Below are 22,802 nucleotides of genomic sequence, written 5' to 3'. Positions count from 1 at the left end.
TGATGTAAACAAACAATTGTTTGGGTGCTTGTTATGTCAACCTTTCAACTGATATCAGAATAGATCTGAATATTTTAGAAATAGGGCATTTATAGGAAATAGCAAAGGTCAAACCAATTCTAGTCACAGGTGTGTGTACTAACTCTTAGGGAAGATTAATCTTTTTGGTCAGTTTATTAGAATTTCATGGACTTACAGCCAAGTCCTGTGGAGTATATGGATATTTAAATAAACTTTTCCTCTGTCTTCTATAGTGTGGAGCTTTGCACTCTCCACCAATACCCAGTGCCTTATGAAATAATTCATTAAGAACATTTTTCAGGATTTAAGCAATTTTATAGGAACAACTTGATGAAACAACTTTCATCAAAACATTTTCTCTAAATTCCATATATATGTGTTAGTATACTGTAATGGTCTTTATCTTTCTGGCTTACTTTGCTCTGTATAATGGGCTCCAGTTTCATCCATCTCATTAGAACTGATTCAAATGAATTCTTTGTGCTCTCGGGCCTGGTGCACTGGGAAGACCCAGAGGGATCGGGTGGAGAGGGAGGTGGGAGGGGGGACTGGGATGGGGAATACATGTAAATCCATGGCTAATTCATTTCAATGTATGACAAAAACTACTGTAATGATGTAAGGTAATTAGCCTCCAACTAATAAAAATAAATGGAAAAAAAAAAGACAAAAACATTTTCTCAACAACCTGCAGGTAAACTGACATTCTAGGTCTTCTCTCTTATTACAATGGAGCCTGTGGGCTTCCAGTCCCACCACCTCATTGAAACTGCTTTTGTGACGGTGACTAATAACTATACTATATCATTAAATCCAATGATTAATTCTTTTTGCCCTCATTCAACCTTTCCTTTCTTCTCTTGACTTCTGAGTCTTTTTTTTTTTTTAGTTGTCCTCCTTTATTCTGTCTCTAAGTTTTGCAGTATCCCAATACTCTATCTTAAGTGTTGCTTTTTTAAAAATACCTCTTTTCTTGAGAGATTTCATGTAGCTCTGTGACTTTAAAATACTGTCCATACTCTGATCATTCCAAATACATGTCCTTGGCACATGTATCATTCCTGAACTCCAAACTTACACCAGTTCATTTGACATTTTCACTGGGATGTCACAGGGCAGCATAAACCTAACTGTTCCATTACATTAGAGGATTCCTTAACTAATCTTCCCAACAGCAGCAGATGGAATCATATCCACCCATTTGTTCATGCTAAAAACCTGAGTCAACATTCATTCCCCTAATTCACCTCAGGTGCACAAAGTCTACAGTGTACCTGACACTCTTGTCTCCAAATATATCATGATGTTCATGTCTGTTTCCTATTTCTTGTGATATAATCAATTATAAGACACTACATCCCTGCTTCCACTCACTCCCACCGGCAGTTCATTATGTACTGCACAGCCAGAGTTATCTTTTTAAAACATGCAGCAAATCACGTAACTGCCCTTCATAATGCCTTCTGGTGGCTTCCCATTTCCATTAAAAGTGAAAATCTTTTCCTGTGCCCTACTTCTCTAAACTTGTTTATCATGTTTACAGACCAAGAAACTTGCCTTTCTTTTTGTGCCCCCAAAAAGACAAATGGATTTTAACATCAAATCCTTGGCCTACAGGAACTGTCTTTCCACTCTTTGCTTGACTGATTCATCTAATCAATAAAGACTCAACTCAAAAATCACCTCCTCCCCACAGAGATAATGTCTATGACTATCGACTTAAAACATTTTCCCCACATAGAAACATCACCATCTGTCACATAGACCTTGTTTACTTTTTTGAGTAAAACTTAGTAACAATGATATTAATTTGTTAATTTGTTAGTGAGAAACATGCTGAGGAAATGAGGAAGGTATGGCCTCGTTAAGGTGGAGACCTCAACAGAACGCACTAGTAGCTATCCCATAAATCACAGAATTCCTCAGGAAGCCCATAAAGCCCACGGAAAAGCAAACTGGCCACCCCCAATACACCTCAGCCTGTTTGTATAAGGACAAACGGGCATCTTGGTAGCTTTCAGCCAGTCTGTTTGCCTAAGATGTAGGAAAACAGGACTTCTCAAACTCTCTAGACTACACATTGTCTGTGGTTTTGCTTTTATAAATACTGTCTTTGCATATGTAAAGAGAGACCATCTACATAAGATTGATCTCCCTCAGATACAAGTTATCAGCTACACTCTAACTAAACGTCTCGGAGCTATTTGACACATTTCCCTGGCGGCTGCTGCTGCTAAGTCACGTCAGTCGTGTCCGACTCTGTGTGACCCCACAGACGGCAGCCCACCAGGCTCCTCTGTCCCTGGGATTCTCCAGGCAAGAGCACTGGAGTGGGTTGCCATTTCCTTCTCCACTTTCCCTGGAGGTCCCACCAAAATTTGCATACCCAAGTTTGTTCTTTGGGACTGACCAAGGCACTTAACTTGAGTGGGACTTCTCTTGATGAACCTCAGGTACTGTGATCAAGCTCTATGAATCCAATACACAAAGTCTGAGTCTTGATCATGCCTGATTAAACTGTTTGGCACAGCGATCTTATTCCTTCTGTTAGCAGCAGTGACCTGGGGAAGCTTCATGTGTGTCCTTTGACAGTCAAGTCCTTTGTCACTAGGGGACTCTGGTTTCTGTTGCGACAACTTTCTGTTTTCTGCCTTTGCATTTGACTGACACCTATGAAGACGGGAGGAAAGACATGGGGTTTGATTGGAAGACTCTCGAACTGCAGCACAGCTCTAGGGAAGTGAAATCAGGCTCGTGGACAGAGTCATCAGTTAGAAGAGCCACGCAGCTTGTAATGACAGACCAGCACTGACAGCCCCGCTGGGCTCAGGCGAGCTGTAAGCAGCCTGTGGGAAGCTTGGCATCTATCAATGCTGTAGTAGATATGAAAATTCTCAGTCGCCTGGAATTCTTTCATTGTCCTTCCTACAAACTAGTAAAAATGAAGAGCTACATTGCTTTCTTGTCCTAAGGAAAGTTAGTCTCTTGGCCACGAACAGCTGTTCAGAATCTAAGTATTGATATGTCCCATTCTGACTTGACTAATATTTCCCTAGACAACCCTGATGTTTTTTGTTGATATTTCTAGGGGTGAACTAGCTGGATCATAAGAAAGGTATGTGCTTAGCTCTCATAGATCATGTTAAAGAGTTTTCTGAAGTAGCTGGACTAAATTCCACTCACACCAGCAATGTATGAAACTTCCATTTAACCCAGTTTTTAGCAGTACTTGGAGTAGTCTGTCTTTGAGATTTAAGACATCATGGAGGATATGCAGTGATGTTTTGCTGATCTTCACAGAATTGTCCCTGATGTTTAATGAGGTTGAGTACCTTTCCATATGTTTATTGATCATGTTAACGTCTTATTCTGTGGACTGGCTATTTAGCTATTTTGAGAATTGTTCATTAGCTTGTCTTCTTTCCTGTTGGATTTTAAGCGTTCTTTATATACTCTGGCTATGAGTTCTTTGTTGCATATATGTATTGGTAATATCTTTTACTCTGTGTCATTTGCTTTAAAAAAAACACAAGTGACTTTTGGGAGAAGTTTTAAGCTCACAGCAAAATTGAGGGGAAACCAGAGATTTCCCGAATACTCCTGACTCCCACACCGTCGTAGTCTCTGCCGTTATGAGTGCCAGCACCAGAATGGTACACTTGCCACACTGACATACGGCATTGACACATCATAACTGCTCAATGTTAATAGTTTACATTATGGTTCACTCGGTGCTATAAACTCTACGGGTTTGGACAAATGTATAATGATGTGTTTCTAACATTAAAATATCATACAGAGTATTTTTGATGCCCTAAGATTTTTCTGTACTGTACCTATTTATCCCTTTCCCACCTTCACCTCCTGCCAACCTCTGACCTTTCATAAACCAACTTTGTATCCTGCAACCAAGGTATATTCACTTATTAGTTCCAGGAGATTTATTTTTTTTTTGTCAATTCATTCAGATTTTCTATATACACAATTATGTCCTCTCTGAACAAGGACAGCTTTATTTCTTCCTTCCTAATCTTTTATTTCCTTTTGTTTCCTTTTGTTGGTTTATTGTGTTAGCTAGAACCTCAAGTATGATGCTAAAAACGTGACAATAACATCCTTGCCTTGTACCTGATATTAGTGGGAAAGCTTCAAGTTTCTTAATAAGTATGATGTTAGCTGTAACTTTTTGTAGATATTCTTAAACAAGTTGGGAAAATTCCCCTCCATTCCTTTTTTGTGAGAATTATTATTATAAATGGGTATTGCATTTTGTCAGCAGCTTTTCCTATGTATGTTGATATATGTAATTTTTCTTCTTTAGCCTCTTGATGTGATGGATTATAATAATTGATTTTCAAATGTTGAACCAGACTTGAATATATGGGATACAGTCTACTTGATGTATATATATTTTTGTATGTTATTGGATTCAGCTTGCTAACATTTTGTTGAAGAATTTAGCATCTGTTCATGAGGAATTGGTCTAGAATTCTTTTTTTGGTAATGCCTTTAGTTTTGGTGTTAGGGCAATGTTGACCTCTTCAGATGAATTAGGAAGTATTCCCTCTGACTCTATCCTCTGAGAGTGTAGAGAACTGGTATAACTACTTCATTAAATTTTTTGGTAGAATTCATGAGTGTACCAATCTCTGGTGCTTTCTGATTTGAGAAGTTATTAATTATTAACTCAATTTCTTTAATAGCTTTAGATCTTAAGCTGTCATTTTATAGTTTCTGTGGTTTCTTTTGATGAACAGAAAATTTTAACATTAATACTGTCTAAATTATCATTTAAAAATTATTGTTAGTAATTTTGGTGCTATTTAAGGAATTTTTAATGCTTCAATGTCACAACTATGCTTTCTTATGTTTTACTCTCTAAAACCCTATTGCTTTTTTTTGACATCTGGTTCAGCAAATAATAGGAAATGAGTTTTCATATAATAGAGTGAGATGGGGGTCAAAATATGTATTTTCTTAAATGAATATTCTTTTGACTTATTACCACTTATTAAGATTATTCTTTTCTTCATAACATTGCAACTGAGTTTTTGTCATAAATGAAGTGATATGTGTGAATCTGTGTTTAATCTTTATTATCTTTCATTTGTAGGTTTTTAACGTTTTGGTCCAAATGCATCATCTGCTTAAATTACGATAGCTTTCTTATGGATATGGATATCTTTTATGTATGTCCATCAGCTTTGTGCATCTTCTTTGATCACCCCATTGTTATTCTAGGGCATTTCTAGGCCTGTTGTATTTTCACATAAAACAGAATTACAATGATAAGTTTTACAAAAAAAAAAGTTCCCAAATTGGTAGAATTTTTCATTACCTTTACATTGAATTAATAGATTAATTGTCAGTGAGAATGACATTTTTGTATATCCTCTTACTATATGGAAACACATTGTGTTCCACTAATTTATGCCCTTTTTGTTTCTCTCAGTGATGTTTTATAATTTCATTATAGAGATCTTACACACCTTTACTACATCTATTTGATATTTTATGCCATTTTCAGTGGAAATGGCAGCCCACTCCAGTGCTCTTGCCTGGGCGGTCCCGGGGACAGAGGGTCCTGGTGGGCCGCAGAGACGCGACCGGGCAGCCGCGGCAGCGGTAGCGCCTCACCTGTTTACAGATTCCGATGACTGTGGGTTTCTGAAACTTTCCAAGTATGTAATCGTATCATTTACGAATGATGACAGCTTTATGCTTTCTTCACCAATGTTTACACTGCCCCTTTCTGTTTCCCTCCCTCCCTCCTTCCCTTCCTTTCTTCCACCCTACTTTGTCACTGCCTAGGTCACAGTTGTTGTTCAGTCTCCAAGTGATGCCCAGCTGTTTGTGACCTCATAGACAGTAGCATGGCAGGCTCCTTGGCCCTTCATATCAGGGGGGCAAAGTGTTGGAGCTTCAGCAACAATCCTTCCAATGACCAGTCCATAGAGTACATTGATGATAATAGGCGTCACTAATAGCATGAGAAAAATGTAATATTTTCTATAAGGTTTTTGTAGATACTTCCTATTCATTTTTCTAGTTTACTATGAATTTTTTCTATCAAAAGGCGTTTCAGATTTTTTATGCATTTATGTAGTTGATCATATGATTTTCTTTTTTTCCAATAATTTCGTGGTGAATTTCCTTGATTTTTGAATGATGTATTTCTAACCATAATCCCTACTAATATATTATCCATTTATTAATTATGGGTCCAATTTTTGAATTTTTGTTAATTTTGAAGTCTTTTACAGATGTATATCTTCGAGGCGTGAATCTTTAAATATTCTTTCTTGTAATGTCCTTTGAGGTTTTGGCATTAAGGTATATTCACTTTATAAGAAGAGTTAGGAAGTATTCTCTTTATTCTGTTCTCTGGAAGGGTGTGTGTGAGATTGGTATTGTTTCTTTCTTTAATATTTTTAAGGTATCACTAGTGATATTGTGTGAGCCTTTTTCTGGTAGGAACATTTTTAATAGTTATTGTTTAATGCATTTAAGGTTATTATTTTTATCCTGTCATTTTTAATAACATATTTTTAAATTAATGGTTATATTAATATTGTTTTTCAAGATGTGCTTTTATTATCTTTATCAAAACTTTAGGATCAATAGAGTTGCTTCTCTTTTAACTCTTAACATTTGTAAATTTTGTTTTTCTAGTCTTATGCTTTGCTCCATTTTTTATGAGATACCAATTTTATTAAATTTTTAATAACCAACTTTTGGCTTTGCTAATTTTCTCTATTGACACCTGTTTTCTATTAATTGATATCCTTAGTATTTCTTTTTTTCTAACTTTCATAAGCTTGATCTTTCTCTTGTATTTCTAATTTTTTTAGTTAAAAGTTAATAGTATTGCATTTTCTGCTTTTTAAAAAATTGACATATAAGCCAATAAATTTCCTTCTAAGCATGGTTTAGTCTCACAGCATAGTTTTGGCACATGGAGGAAAAGTTACTCAGTCATGTCTGACTCTTTGCAAACCCATGGACTATCATCCATGGAATTCTTCAAGCCAGAACACTGGAGTGGATAGCCATCCCTATCTCCAGGCTATCTTCCCAAACCAGGGATCAGACCAGGTCTCCTGCATTGCAGGCAGATTCTTTACCAGCTGAGCTACCAGGGAAGCCCAAGAATACTGGAGTGGGTAGCCTGTCCTTTCTCCAGGGATCTTCGTGACCCAGGAATTGAACCAGAGTCTCCTGCATTGCAGGTGGATTCTTTACCAGCTGAGCTACCAGGGAAGCAGTATAGTTTGCTTTTTGTATAGTTTGCAAATCAAAATATTTTCTAATTTTTATTTAGAATATTTTCACTTATGAATTTCTTATATGCTGATTTTTCATTTCTGTGTTTTCTTAAGGTTATATATATGTTATTATTTTTTCTTAACATAATCCATTATTCAACTTTTGAATGCCAAGGATTTTTTATGTTTGTATCTTCCTGCTTCATTGACTTGTTAGGTTATTATTAGGAATTTTCTCACTTAATTTCCAATAAATAAGGTTGATATCTGACCTTAAAATCTACTTTGATATTAAAATAAATACATTTTAGATGTAAATTTGTTATGATAGTTATATCTTTAGGTGTATGTGGTCTTTTGTTTTCTTTCATCCCTTTAATTATAAACTGTGTGTGTCACTGTACTTAATGTCTATCTTATAGTGATCTTCAGGTTCTTTTATTTTAATGTTCAATCTGACAACCTCAGTCTTCACTTAGAGGGTTTACTAATGTACTATCTTATTCTATCTGATTATCCTTTATATGTTTAATTTTTAATTCATCTTCTTTTGGGTTAATGAATATATATATAATAATTTTATTTTTACCTTCTGTGACATTTTCAATTATATGTTACCTTTCTGTTCTTTATGTGGTTACCCTAGGTTTCAACATGTGTCCTTGTCTAAGATGCACGTGAAACGAATGCTTTTACTATTTCCTAATACCGCTTGAGTACAAGAACCTTTTAACATACTTCTCTTCCTATCTTTTGTGTTGTTGCATGTATGATTATTGTCATACGTGCTCAGTTGTGTCTGACTCTGTGACCCCATGGCTTATAGCCCACCAGACTCTGTCCATGGGATTTTCCAGGAAAGATTACTGGCTTGCCATTTCCTACTCCAGGCGATCTTCCTGAGCCAGGGATCGGACTAACATCTCCGGTGTCCCCTGCATTGGCAGGCAGATTCTTCACCACTGAGCTATGATTTTACATAGACTTAAACCCCACAATACATTGTACTCATTTTTTGGATAGTATATTTTTGTATATATTTACCCTTTCTGATGAGTTTTAACATTTCCTCTTCTATCTCCGCATTTCTAACTGAAAATATATTCTGTTGATCTGAACAACTTTCCAATCTTTTGGGCAACAGATATCCTCAGTTTTGTTTCTCTATAATGTCTTTATCTTGCCTGCATTTTGAATTGCATTTTCACTGAGAATAGATTGATCTTTTTCCTTTTGCTCTTTAAAATACACTTAGTTGTTTTCCAACTTACATAATTTCTTACAAGAAGTGAGCCATCTGTTTTATATTTGTCATTCAAGGTGGTGATTCTCTTCTCTCTGCTTTTACATTTTTTCCATTGTTTTAGAATGGTATGATGGTTAGCCTATTTATGGTTTGCATGTGTTTATCCGATTTAGGGGCTTTATATATCTTGAATCTGTTAGTTGATAACTTCCATTAATTACTAGCCACTACTCTGCTTCTGCTTAATTTTTGTCTTTCCTCTTGCTCTGGAGAGAAGTTAGAGACATTAATATTAGGTATTTGTGATGTGTCTTGTATATCTCATAGTTCAATCACTCAGTTGTGTCCAACTCTTTGCAACTCCATAGACTGCAGGATGCAGGCTTCCCTGTCCTTCACCAACTCTGGAGCTTGCTTAAACTCTTGTCCATCAAGTTGGTGATGCTATCCAACCATCTCATACTCTGTCGTCTCCTTCTTCTGCTTTCAGTCTTTTTTTTTTTAAGAAGTTTTTTTTTTTTTTTTTTAAGAAGTGAACTCTTCACATCATATGGCCAAAGTATTGGAGCTTCATCTTCAGCATCAGTCCTTCCAATGAATATTCAGGCCTGATTTCCTTTAGGATTGACTTGATTGGTCTCCTTGCAGTCCAAGGGACTCTCAAGAGTCTTCTCCAACACCATAGTTCAAAAGCATCAATTCTTTAGTGCTCAGCTTTCCTTATGGTACATATCTCACATCCAGACATGACTACTGGAAAAACCGTACCTATGACTAAATGACCTTTGTTGGCAAAGTAATGTCTCTGCTTTTTAATATGCTGTCTAGGTTGGTCATAGCTTTTCTTCCAAGGAGCAAGTGTCTTAATTATATGGCTGCTGTCACCATCTGCAGTGATTTTAGAGCCCAAGAAAATAAAGTCTCTTGTTGTTTCCATTGTTTCCCCATTGATGTGACATGAAGTGATGGGACCAGATGCCATGATCTTACTTTTTGGAATGTTGAATTTTAAGCCAGGTTTTTCACTCTCATCTTTTACTTTCATCAAGAGACTCTTTAGTTCCTCTTCACTTTCTGCCATAAAGGTGGTGTTATCTGCATATCTGAGGTTATTGATATTTTTCCTGGGAAACTTGACTCCAGCTTGTGCTTCATCCAGCCTGCCATCTTGCATGATGTACTCTGAATATAAGTTAAATAAGCAGGGTGACAACATACAGCTTTGTTGTACTCCTTTCCCAGTTTGGAACCAGTCTGTCGTTCCATGACCACTTCTAACTGTTGCTTCTTGATCTATATACAGATTTCTCAGGAAGAAAGGTAAGGTGGCCTGGTATTCTCATTTCTTGAAGAATTCCACAGTTTATTGTGATCCACACAGTCAAAGGCTTTGGCATAGTCAATGAAGCAGAAGTAAACGTTTTTCTGGAATTCTTTTTCTTTTTCTATGATCCAGCAGATGTTGGCAATTTGATCTCTGGTTCCTCTGCCTTTTCTAAATCCAACTTTATCATCAGGAAGTTCTCTTATGTACTGCTGAAGCCTAGATGGAGAATTCTGAGCATTGCTTTGCTGGTATGTGACATGAGTGCAATTATGTGGTAGTTTGACCATTTCTTGCCATTGCCTTTCTTTGGGATTGGAATGAAAACTGACGTTTTCCAGTCCTGTGGCCACTGCTGAATTTTCCAAATTTGCTGGTATATTGAGTGCAGCACTTTCACAGCATCATCTTTTAGGATTTTGAATAGCTCAACTGGAATTCCATCACCTCCACTAGCTTTATTCATAGTGATGCCTCCTAAGTCCCACTTGACTTCACATTCCAGAATGTTTGGCTCTAGGTGAGTGATCACACCATATGGTTATCTGTGTCATGAAGATCTTTTTTGTATAGTTCTTCTGTGTATTCTTGCTACCTCTTCTTAATATCTTCTATTTCTGTTAGGTCCATACCATTTCTGTTTTTTTTGTGTGTGTGTGTGTGTGTGCCCATCTTTGTATGAAACATTCCCTTGCTATCTCTAATTTTCTTGAAGAGATCTCTAGTCTTCCCCATTCTATTGTTTTCCTCTATTTCTTTGCATGGATTACTGAGGAGGGCTGCTTATCTCTCCTTGCCGTTCTTTGGAACTCTGCATTCAGATGGATATATGTTTCCTTCTCCTTTGCACTTTGCTTCTGTTCTTTTCTCAGCTATTTGTAAGGCCTCCTCAGACAACTGTTTTGCCTTTTTGCATTTCTTTTTCTTGGGGATGGTTTTGATAACAGCCTCCTGTACAATGTCACAGACTCCTGTCCATAGTTCTTCAGGCACTCTATCAGATCTAATCCCTTGAATCTATTTGTCACTTCCAATGTATAATCATAAGGGATTTGACTTAGGTCATACCTGAATGGTCTAGTGGTTTTCCCTACTCTCTTCAATTTAGGTCTAATTTGGCATTAAGGAGTTCATCATTGAGCCACAGTCAGCTCCCAGTCTTGATTTTGCTGACTGTATAGAGCTCCTCCATCTTTGGCTACAAATAATATAATCAATCTCATTTTGGTTTTGACCATCTGGTGATGTCATCCTTATATTAAGTAGGCTGAGGAGAAGGAAGAGGACGGGTTGGCCTTGCTGTCTTTGTGGCAGAGATGGAGGAGTTTGAGGAGTAGATTGGCAAGCAGAGGGGGAAGCAAGGCGCACTCGGTGTAACTTTATGGAAATACATCATAATTTCTGCCTGGCTTTTTGCCTTTACATTTTTCTAAAAATATTTCTATATGTACCAATCTTTCTTTCCTATTTGCCTTAGTTTCAGTCCTCATATAATTCAGAAGGGTGCATGTCATAAGAGAAGTCAGAAGCATTCTTGAATAACTGGAATCTTTCTGCCAGGTTGTCTAATGTCAGTCTGTTTTCTGGCATAGCTTCTCCAATGTCTTCGTCATCATCATCTGGTCCTGGTTTAGAAGCACTCATCTCCATCAAGTCACCTTCTGTTAATTCCTCTGGTATGATGTCTGTTAGCTCTTGAATTTCTCCAAGATGCATATCTTGAAACCCTTCATCTTGTACCTTTTTTACTGTATCCACAATCTCTTTCATGATTTCCTTGGTTGGCACTGTTGTAAATCCTGTGAAGTCATGCATAACATCTGGATGCAGTTTTATCCAGCAGAAATTTATTGTTTCAAGCTTGATGGCTTTCATCACTTTTCCTAAAACAAGGACACATCTTCAGTAGTATAATCTTTCCATACTTTCATGATGTTCTCTGTATTGAGGTTCTCTTCCTTTGTATGCCAATCCTTTCCATAGGGTACCATTTGTAATGAGCCTATGTAATGTAATGGGTCTTATGATCCCCTAATCTAGAGGCTGAATTAGAGACCTTGTGTTTGGAGGTATGCAGACCACTTTGATATTTTCATTGTTGAACCCATAAAATTCTGGGTTGCCAGGGGCATTGTCCAAAATCAAAAGAACTTTAAAAGGCAGTCATGGGACTTCCCTGGTGGTCCAGTGGCTAAGACTCCCCATACCCAATACAGGAGGCCTGGATTTGATCCTTGGTCAGGGAACTAATTCCCACATGCTGCAACTAAGAGTTAGTATGCCAAACCTAAAATGCAGTCACTTACTGGCAGGGTACTTTCTGATTTCAGGAACTAATCATCAGTGGAACTAATGAAGGAAAGTGTTCTCCTGTCCAGACCTTCTTGTACAACCAAAGGACTGGAGCTGGTATTTATCTTTTCCTCTCAAGCCTCATGGCTTAGCAGATTTTAGGTAAGAGCAATTCATATCATAAACTCTACATTTGCCAAAAACAGAGTTAGCTGATCCCTTCCTGCCTTAATTTGTATGTGCTTTTCTTTGTAACTAATAAATGTTTGTGTGGAGTTGTTTTTCCAGAATGGGGCACTTTTCTCTGCACTAAAATCCTGTCTGGGCAGATATCCTTTCTCCTCAGCGATTTTCTTCATGGCATCTGGGAGCATGTCTGCAGTCACTTGGAAGAACCTGCTTCTCCTCTTATCTTGATATTTTTAAAGTTCAACCTCTTTCTAAAATTATCAAACCATCCTATGCTGACATTAAATTCTCCAGATTTAGATCTCTTACCTTCCTTTTGCTTGAAGTTGTCATATAATGACTTCCTTTTCCTTGAATCATATTAGTGTCTACAGGTATGCCTTTCTCATAGCAATCCTGCACCCACATAAAAGTTGCATTTTCAATAAGATGATAAAAAGGTGTTTTACAAAAAGTGCAAGGTTTTTGTGCCTGCTGGTATAGCTACAGTGATGGCTCCATAATTTTTTTATTTTTTTTAACAGTCATCCCTATGTTGGGTTCATGTATCCTGAAATGGAGGGCAGCTGTAGCTTCAGACCTCAATCTATGGTATATATCAAGCAATTCAGCTATTTCTTGTTAAGTCATGACTTTTCTCTGCTTCTTGGGAGAACTTCCAGCATCGCTAGTGGTATGTCATGTACATCCCATGGTATTATTTAAGGTTCACAGTGTTGCACTAAAGATTGTGAGAAATGTGTGAGAACTACAAGAGATCACTTTTTACTAAGATAAGCAGTTTATTGAAGAGATGATATACTCACATGGAACTGATCAGAGCCACACAGCATTTTAAGTGGATAGTTGCAACATTTTCACTCACCCCAATAGGAGCAGAAGGTGACTATGAAATTATTACAGTAATGCAGTATGCAGTGCAGTTAATTTTATACACACATGGTTTAATACTGCATCATTATATATATATATATATATATATATATATATATATATAAATTTTTTTTTAACATTTCTCTTGACTGTGAATGGAGTCATGTATGGTCTACACCTTGCTTGGGTATTAGGTTTTTGTCTTTAATAGATGGATAAATGATCATGCAAATTACTGAAGTGATAAAGGAAAAACTATCTTGAGTGAATTTTTGGACATGTGTTTGTGGTGCATTCAAAATTCCATGAAATGTCAAGGAGGGAACTGAATATGTTTGAAACACAGTGGTGAAATGTATATTGAAGAAAACAGCTTGCTGAGGTATAGATCATAACTGAAGTCAGGGACATGGTTGAAAATGTCCAGGGAATGATAATAGAGGATGAAAGAAAAGAGCATTGAGGAATTCCATCATTTAAAGATGTCATAGAGAAAGATGATATAAGGAGACAAGAAAGCCACCATGGAGATGCAAAGGAAATTAGGAGATTATAGTGCCAGAGGAACTGAGTAGAGAGCGCTTCAAGCAGAAAAGAGAGGTCAGTAGTGGATGATGCTTCCAGAAGCTTAAATTAGATAAATAATGACCTATGGCCATTGGGTATAATTTGCAGTCTAAGGCAATAGATATACAAGAGGAGAAGCAAGTCTTGTGGGAGTTGGGAAGTGGACTATGTGCAAACCAAGGCAAAACTCTTAAAAAGTTTTATGAGAGAGAGTTTAGATTTGGTCCTGGAACAGTATGAGGGTTTTAATGAGTGATGTTTAAGTAGGGATCTTGACTAGAAGAAAACAAGCAGTGTGTATACCAAAGAAAGGATTTTTAATAAACTTAAGAGATAGACTCATCAATAATGTATATTTCCTTAGAAAAGGCAAATGAGGATGGATTAAAAAGAAGAAAGTGAAAGATTGCCTTTAGGACAAGAAACGTTTGGTCTTTAGTAACTAGAGAAAGAAATACTGGATGCATATATAACAGTAGTTCCCAATTTTGCCTGCAATATTAACATTTTCCCTCTGAAAAAATTCATAGAAAACAGGTAAAGTGATAAAGTCTTAAACTACCAGATTAGTCTGAGTGTAGACGAGGGAATGAACTAATGAGATAGTAGGCAATAGAAGTAGAATCTGATGATTAGGTAGACTCATATTCATGACATTAAGTAGATGAAAAGTTCATTTTGATAGACCCTGTACTCTGACCTAGATGAGCACAAGTTTTCAAATAGATTCTGAAGTTGAAACTTCTTGGCATGAAATGGAAGGTTGTTTACAGAATATCCCCTCCCCAGTTTCCCTTTATTCCTCTTCATTCCTAGATTCTAAGTTCTAGTTATACAAACATCTTTGCTGTCCCTTGCATGAGCTGTGCTTTCCCATGATTTAGTATCTTTTTTTAAAATCACCTCTGATTCCTTACCCTTAGTAATTCATTTTGTCTTAGGGCAAGTAACTGAGTCTTTCCATATCATTATTTGTAAAAGAATATAACTTGTTTCATAAAGATTTTTGAGGATTAAACAAGATACCATATGTAGAATATTTTTGCAAGAGATCTTAGCATGTAAGTGTTCAATAAGTAATAGATTCTAGCTCTGCTTTAAACATCCGACTTAAGTTTATCAGAGTTAATACGGCTCTTGACCTTAGAGCACTGTTAGCAAAATGCATATGCTCTACTACAGAGACTCATCACTGACTGGGCAGCATTCATTTCCAGCTCTGACAACTCAGTTTCCAGTTCAGTTCAGTTCAGTCGCTCAGTCGTGTCTGACTCTTTGTGACGCCATGAACCCCAGCACACCAGGCCTCCCTGTCCATCACCAGCTCCCAGAGTTTACCCAAACCCATGTCCATCGAGTCGGTGATGCCATCCGACCATCTCATCCTCTGTCGTTCCCTTCTCCTCCTGCCCTCAATCTTTCCCAGCATCAGGGTCTTTTCAAATGAGTCAGCTCTTTGCATCAGGTGGCCAAAGTACTGGAGTTTCAGCTTCAGCATCAGTTCTTCCAATGAATACCCATGACTGATCTCCTTCAGGATGGAATAGTTGGATCTCCTTGCAGTCCAAGGGACTCTCAAGAGTCTTCTCCAATGCCATAGTTCAAAAGCATCAATTCTTCGGCTTCCTAAATTTATCTCTTTCTCCTTCTTCTCTTCCTTTTTCTCCTAGTTTCACTTTTTCTTTCTCACTCTCTATCTCTATGGATCTGTCTATAAAGATGATATATAATGAATATTTATCTACAATTTTAAATTATTTATTTTTAATTTATTAAAAATTTAACATCCATGTTGTTTTGATGTTTCTGGAGGCATTTCTTTTCCCATTTAGAGGTAGGCCTTTGGCCTAGTATGTTGGAAATTAGATAGGAAAGGTCATAGCATTAGCATCCACTTAGAAAATTACGTTTGCTGCATGTAGTATGTCAAACTTTAAAACCAATTTCAGAAAAAGCCCTATCTTTTATACCTGGAAATTCTCACCTCCTTCTGTCTCAACCTTCCCATTCATCCCAGTCTAAATACTCTCTGAACAGCCCTTTATCTCTCTCCCCACAATGTTAGATACTTTTTACTTATTTTTTATAGATCCTATCACACTGTTTTATAACAATATCTACAATATGATCTTAGTGCAATATTTATAATAGTTATTAACAGTTTATTCTCTTCTGTTAGACTAAACTCCTCCTAAGTTGATATCATGTCATATTTTTTTATCTCAACTCCTCACACAAAGCCTACATATGGTAGGCTTTAGTGTGTAAAATTGATAAGTAAATGAAAACTTTGGCAAAATAAGCAGCGTTTCAAGAGGAAAGTCCCTGCTCTACCCAGGAGCAGAGGCAGCCATGTCAATTCTTCATTCCTCCCTTCTTTGTCTACTCCTCAAATTATATCCCTACTTTTAGAAGAAAACTGTACCTTCCAAAGCAGTATATCTCATTCTTCATTAAAAGAACTGGCTCAGATTCTGTGAAAATTTCATTGCCCTATATAAATGTTTAAGAGACTCAGAAACAAAAAGATCCAGGCCTATGAAAAGTGTAATGAGTCCCAATTTGGCCATTTGTGATGGGGATTTAACTGCTTTGTTTGTGAGCTTCAGCTCAGGAAACATATTACCTTCATCATGTGCTAATACCCTAGAGTCGGTCTAAACTCTCCTCCACTCTGGAGAGGCATCCTGGCGATGCCAGCAAACATTTTAAAAGCTGAAATGTGTAAACTTGTCAGTTGGGGTACCAAAAAATTATTACTGGAGTCAAACTTACACTCAATCATCTTTTTTTTCTTACATAGGACTTAAAAGTAATCAATAAATCATTACAGATGCATTTCAAAGTTCAAATCTATTTCCTTAAGGATTGAAATACTTGCATAGAAAATAATTCCTACTGCATATTTTAGAGTGTGGGGAATAGCAGAGATTTATTAAAAAGAATATCTTTAAAAGACATAACTCTTTAGATTAAATCATTATAATGTCATGAATGTCAAGACATTGTTTATTTAATGTTACTATGCCACCAAAATTTTCAGTGTTTCTTTGTGTTACACATAAATTGTCACATTGCTTGTTTCTGAAACTTATTTGCCTCTGATAAGTGGTATTATCTTATCACTACATGCTTTAAACATTAAGAGCTCTATTTAAATATTTGGTAAATATATTTCTTCCCTCCCTCCAACCACCAACACACAATATTAAGACAATATGAAGACAGTAGTTGGTATATTTTGAAAATTAAAGGAAATACATATGGAAAATATAAGCCAAGTGTCAATTGTGTAAGAAAACATGTAAAAACTTTCTTTAATGTTTATTCAACAAATGTTTCCTAAAAGATTTTCCTTGAAGCAAAGCAATTTAATTTTCCTTTCCTATTATTCTTGCTGGTTATAAACTTAATTAGCTTTGTTTATTTCACATTTATTTCCATTAATGGTAAATCTTTTTTTTTTTCATGGTAAATCTTATATCACATAAATTTTTGATTCACAATATGAACTAAAAATATGTGAGTTTGATTGGAGCAACAAGAACGATAACAAGTAATCACAGCAAGGGGATGTTAATTGGTGTCTGAGTGGTTCTATTCATAGTAACAACGGAGCATGACATCTCTGTGTCCTTTACTGTTCCATAACACTTTGCTAGATCCTTTATTATAACGCCAATTATATTGCACTTGAGATTCATAGGTATTTTAGCAGCATAATGGGACCAGGGATGGAATTTAAAAGTTTTTTTCCATCAGGGAAAGTGTTTATTTTGCCAAAGTGAAAGTGTTAGTTGCTCAGTCATGTCCAGCTCTCTGCAATCCCGCGGCCTCTGGCCCTCCACACTCCCCTGTCCATGGAGTTCTCCAGGCAAGAACACCGGGGTGAGTAGATGTTACCTTCTCCAGGGGCTCTTCCAGCCCAGGGATTGCGCCCAGGTCTCCTGAATTGCAGGTGAATTCCTGACTGTCTGAGCCACCAGGAAATCCCAAGAATACTGGAGTGGGCAGCCATTCCCTTTGTGATTATTTTGCCAAAATTTTCTTAAACTTTAAAAGTCCAAATGAGAAAAATTTGAGGGTTTTCATTTATCCAAAATCCTGGTTAGGGTGTTTGTGCAGTTAGAGATTGATCAGTTTTTGTAACAAGAGGCATAGAAAATGCATACAAACTTTCTTTTTGTAGAAATTATTTTCAACAATTTTAATATAGGTAGTATCTTAGATACAGATGTTGAGAGAGAATCTTGCTTTGTTCCTTTGTGTGCCAATATAACCAGTGACTACTTCAGTTGTTTCAATTCATCCAAAAGTAAAACAGAGTTGGTCATTATCTAGTGATTTATATTTCTTTATGGCAAATTTAGAGAAGGAAATGGCAACCCACCCAGTATTCTTGCCTGGAAAATCCCACGGACAGAGGAGCCAGGCTACAGTCCATGAGGTCACAAAAAGTCAGACACAGCTGAACAACTGAGCACATAGCAAATTTAAACAATTTCAGTGTGAATGAAATGAAAACTTCTGTTGTCATAATTCTTCAGTTTGTCTATTTCATGTCCCTAGATAATGGATACTTATTTTAAGGTGTAATGATTTTATAAAGTCTACCTCAAATCTGTTAAGAATATGGAGAGAAACTCATTAGAAACAAGCTTAGTTAAGAAACTATCCAATAAACAATACAGATATTGTTCAGTGTCTAAAAATATTAACTGCAATTATAATTTGGGCTCCTCTGTTAATTTATTTACTTATAGCAAACCTGGATCAATATTGTTACCCTTAGATTTTATAGCAGCATCATGGAATTGGTGATAACAGTATAATATCAGCTATCATTTTTTGAATACTTTATGTCAGGATCTAGGATAAGTACTTTAAGTATATTACTACATTTCATCCTCCCTCAAACTCCTCCAAACTCCAAAGAAGCTTAAAAGTAAGTAATTTGTCAAAGATTTCATAGTTAATCTGTGTGGGAAATAGGACTTGAATAAAGACCAGTGTGTTGTTAGATATTATAGTCTTTAAAGAAATTTAAAGAGCTTTTAAAATTGAAGTTACTCTCAGTTTTTATAAACAAATGTAAGTCATAAAACAGGGTCATGAATAAAGTAAAAATATTGAATCTCCCACTAATTATCTATACATGTAAACATATTTCTACTAAAATGGATCATGCAAACATTAATTTGTTTTTTTCTTCCACCTAAATTATTTTTATTAACTTTTTTTAAAATACATACAAGATTACCTTATACTTTCTCTTGGCAACAAAATAAAATATTGCATTGATTTATCATGACTTATTTAACTAGTCCCCAGTTCATTGACACTTAGGTTTCTTTCATGTTCCCTTCCATAAACAATTGTGCATATGTGTACATACATAATGCCTATTTGAGTATACCTTCCAGAAATTTTTAAAAGTGGAAAAAGCTGGGTTAAGCATTTAAAATTTTAATAAACATGTCCAAATTGACCTCTGAAAAATTAACACACTTTCCAAAAGTTTTAAAAAATATCTATCTACCACACATTTTCCAATAATGTCTCTCTTTAATCTTGTCTTGACAAAAGAATAATTATTTGACATCTAATAATTTCCCAATGTAACTAGTTAATTTTAGTTTGTCCATTTCCTTCTTATATATTTTACACCAGGTTATTTGTCTTTATAATTTTATTCAATTTTGATTAGCAGATGCTGTTTTTATTTGAGTATTGGTCCAAACATTTAACAAATTTTCCTCTCTCTTTGTATGTAGTATTTTATTTTTCTTTATGAAAAAAATTTAGGTAGTCAGACTTGATGTTTTCTTTTATAGCTTCTGTAGTCTGTGATAAACTTAGATTAGCATTATCTGGCCCTGAGATTATTAATAAGATGTGTCGTCCTTTCCTCTGGTGTACATTTATTGTTTTGTTTCAGGAAGGAGGACCCCTTCCAAGGCCTGAAAGGGTGCTGTTGTCTCACACTGGGAAAGCTGAAAAATCAAGAGACTTTCCTGGGAAAGGGCACCCGGGTGGAGAGGCGGAGGTTAAGGGCCAAAGGACTGCTCTGCCAGGTGGCTTGCAGAACTTTACGGCGATGTGATTAGTTTCTGGGTTGTCTCTGGCCAGTCATTCTGACTCAGCATCATTCCTGGTGATGCACACATCTCCCAGCCAAGGATTCTAGTGTGGAGGATTCTGGGAGGTGGGGGGACACGTGGCCCCTCCTTTGACCTTTCCCGGATGTTTCCAGTTGGTGGTGGCTTGTTAGTTCCGTGTTTCTTACCAAGACCTCTTGCTGTGAAATAGCTCATGCAAATGATTACTATGGTACCTGGCCAGGGTGGGTGGTTTCAGCCCTTGTTTCCCCCAATAGTTTCATTGTTCACACAAGTATTTATTCATGTGGAGTTTTGTAAGTCATAAGCAATATTTAGTTTCACTGTTTTATTTTAAAAAAGACAAATCATTTGCCTCAGCAGTACATACATATTCAATAGTTCATCTAGCCACATGGCTTTTAAATGTCACTTTTACCGTTTTCAAAATTCCTGTACAAATTTTGAATTATTTCTATTCTTTATTATAGGCTTCATTGATCTGTCTAAGTATTCTGGGCAAAGACAACTTTAAAAATATTTAACAGCATTTTGATAAAGCACTGGCTGTTCCAGACTGGGCACTGACCAGTCAAAGGAGATGCCAGCTACCTCCAACTGCTACAGGAACATGGATGCATCCCGCTGATTGATTTGCTTAGTGAACAATATACTGTATTTGAGAAGAACTAGCTCCAAACACAACACAAAATAAACATTAATATATCATTTGCTAAAATGCAAAAGATAATAGTATGTGTGTTATCTTTAATAATACTAGTGTGGGCTAATAATAAAAGAACAAATAACGTAGGGCCGTGGTTCTCGGTGACAGCGGGAAGAAGCTCACTTCTGGCCCTGTTTCCTCCCTGTCTGCCTTCCCTCAGGGAAGCAACTCGAAGACAACCTGGAGCACAATCTGCATTTTGAAGTGCACATTCAAGTCACCCAGCTGTGTGTGTTAACAGGCCATTGACACTGAGATCATTCACAGACTGGAAGCACAGTAGACTTGGCTTTGATATCAGTACAGATAAGGCTGTGCTCCGTTATTCAGAGTTGATAGATTTGGTATACTTCCATCAAGCAAATCAGCCAGTTAAAATCTCCATATTCAAGATTTAAGATGTGTTGTGTTACTTTTGCAAATTATCTTTGCATTGATTTTGGTATCTGTCTTGGTCTGTGTGTGTATTGGAAAAGAATTTCCAGACATGAGGCCGAGTGAGAGAATAGAGTTTATTAGAGTGGGCTATGCTGTTAGAACAGCAGGCCAGCCCAAGGGCGAGCCCAGGGCTAGTCACCAATTTTTATAGCTTCAAGACAGAGGAGATTCCTGCTGGAAGGGTAGCATTAGGTGACTGGTAAAATGCTATAGGGTGGGTAACAGGGTATTTTACCTAATGTGGAGTTGAGGGACTGGCTCTTTTAGATCCGGAGGCTCATGGCAACAGTTGTTATGGGGCTTGGCTAATTCCGGTGATTTTCTTCCTGTGACCTTGGTATAGGGCTCCACAGTACTGATTTCTGAAGAATTCAGATACCATTAAGAGTAGTACAAGATTTCTATTTTTACTCAAAGGAAACCTGAATTTTAAATGTGAGAAATTCTGATTTGAATATATGTTTCTTCCTCATTGAGGAAGAAGAATAACTTCTTAGCTAAAAGTCCATATGAGCAGTGAAGGGAAATCTGCAGTCCCTTCATCTGCTGATGGGCCTCTTGTCCAATCACCAGGTTCTGTCTGAGTCCATCTTGTACTCTACCTCTGAAGAAGCACTGAGTTTTCAACAGGTCAGGGGCAAAAATGAAGCTGTGTTTTTAGGGATGCAGGTCTGGCAGAGAAGTAGAAATAAACCTACCTTTAGGCATATATCTCTGGTGACTTAAAAAAAAAGAAAAGCACAATGCCAGAGCTGCAAGTTAAGCTTTGTTTGGGGGAAATGAGGACCTCAGCCAGGGACGCAGACTTCAGATAGCACTGAGAAACTACTCCAAGGAGGCAGGGGGGAGGACAGCATATACGTGATTTTGGTAAAGGGGGAGTACACGAAATCAAGCACATATTTTTTGTAGAAGTTTTCGCTAGTCATGAGGCACAGTCATTACCATGAAGGATTTTAATGCTTTTTCTAGGTATGCAGAAATATAAGAATGGGGCTTATAAAATCAGCTCCTGAAAATATCTCGCTATCTGAGACCCGTTCTGCCAGTTTTCCCCCAGCACAGAGTGCATCATGTCAGCTCTCCGCCCTGAGCTCCTCATCCAATGCCAGTTTAAAGTGGATTCAGTGTGGCTTGGGAATGGATCACTTACCCTAATTATTTTTGAAATTTTTACAGTGCAGTAGACTAAAATTATGACTTTTTCTTTTAAGGTATTTCTAAATTTGATGAACATGGTTTCATAGTTTTGGGCAAAAGCTTTGAGTGTTAGCTCTTGCTCTATAAAATGTCTGTTCTCTATTAATCTGGAAATTGCTGGTCTCTTCTCGCTAAAGCCTCAGACTCTGTTCTTTCTCATTTATACATTTTGTTCTATCTGTTTGCTTCAATGACTGGAATAATTTGACAGCTTATATGTTATATCACAGTTAGATGTCTAAATGCAGATTAGATTCTGGTCATTATTTAACTTTATATGGGAAATGAAAAATGGAAAGAAAAGGTATACTTTTGCTGCTGTAGCAGTTGACAAGCAAGATAGTGGAGTTATGAATACTTAGGTATGAAGACAGGGTCCTGATTTTGCATTCAGTATCTAATGTTCAATTTGGTATGGATGAAAGGTAGTATCTTTAGTAGTAACAGTAGCCTCCTGCCTGCTAAAATACCATGGAGACATTGAGATTTCTGATTCTCTAGCTCTTCCAATAAATTTATAAGCACTTACTTCTCTAAACCTAATAACTTTCTGCTTGAAATA

The 22,802-nt window shown here is 36.7% G+C and overlaps 2 long non-coding RNA genes across 2 annotated transcripts in view; one reads left to right on the top strand and one right to left on the bottom strand.

Moving 5' to 3' along the window:
* LOC110148946 (uncharacterized) overlaps positions 1-5,776 on the bottom strand; it is a 37,598-nt gene extending 31,822 nt beyond the window's left edge. Inside the window, exon 1 of the long non-coding RNA XR_011487166.1 lies at positions 5,659-5,776. This is a non-coding gene — a long non-coding RNA (uncharacterized lncRNA). The remainder of the gene's footprint in view (positions 1-5,658) is intronic.
* Positions 5,777-5,874: 98 nt separating this feature from the next.
* On the top strand, positions 5,875-20,604 carry LOC110143771 (uncharacterized). The gene is made up of 3 exons (XR_002315682.2): positions 5,875-6,020; positions 12,187-12,310; positions 20,367-20,604. It is a non-coding gene; the product is annotated as an uncharacterized lncRNA (long non-coding RNA).
* Positions 20,605-22,802: the final 2,198 nt, after the last annotated feature.

Source organism: Odocoileus virginianus, chromosome 4 (assembly GCF_023699985.2).
Source record: "Odocoileus virginianus isolate 20LAN1187 ecotype Illinois chromosome 4, Ovbor_1.2, whole genome shotgun sequence".
Lineage (NCBI taxonomy): Eukaryota > Metazoa > Chordata > Mammalia > Artiodactyla > Cervidae > Odocoileus > Odocoileus virginianus.
The sequence above is the reverse complement of the archived record's forward strand: the minus strand, read 5'-3'. Positions and strand labels throughout refer to the sequence as shown.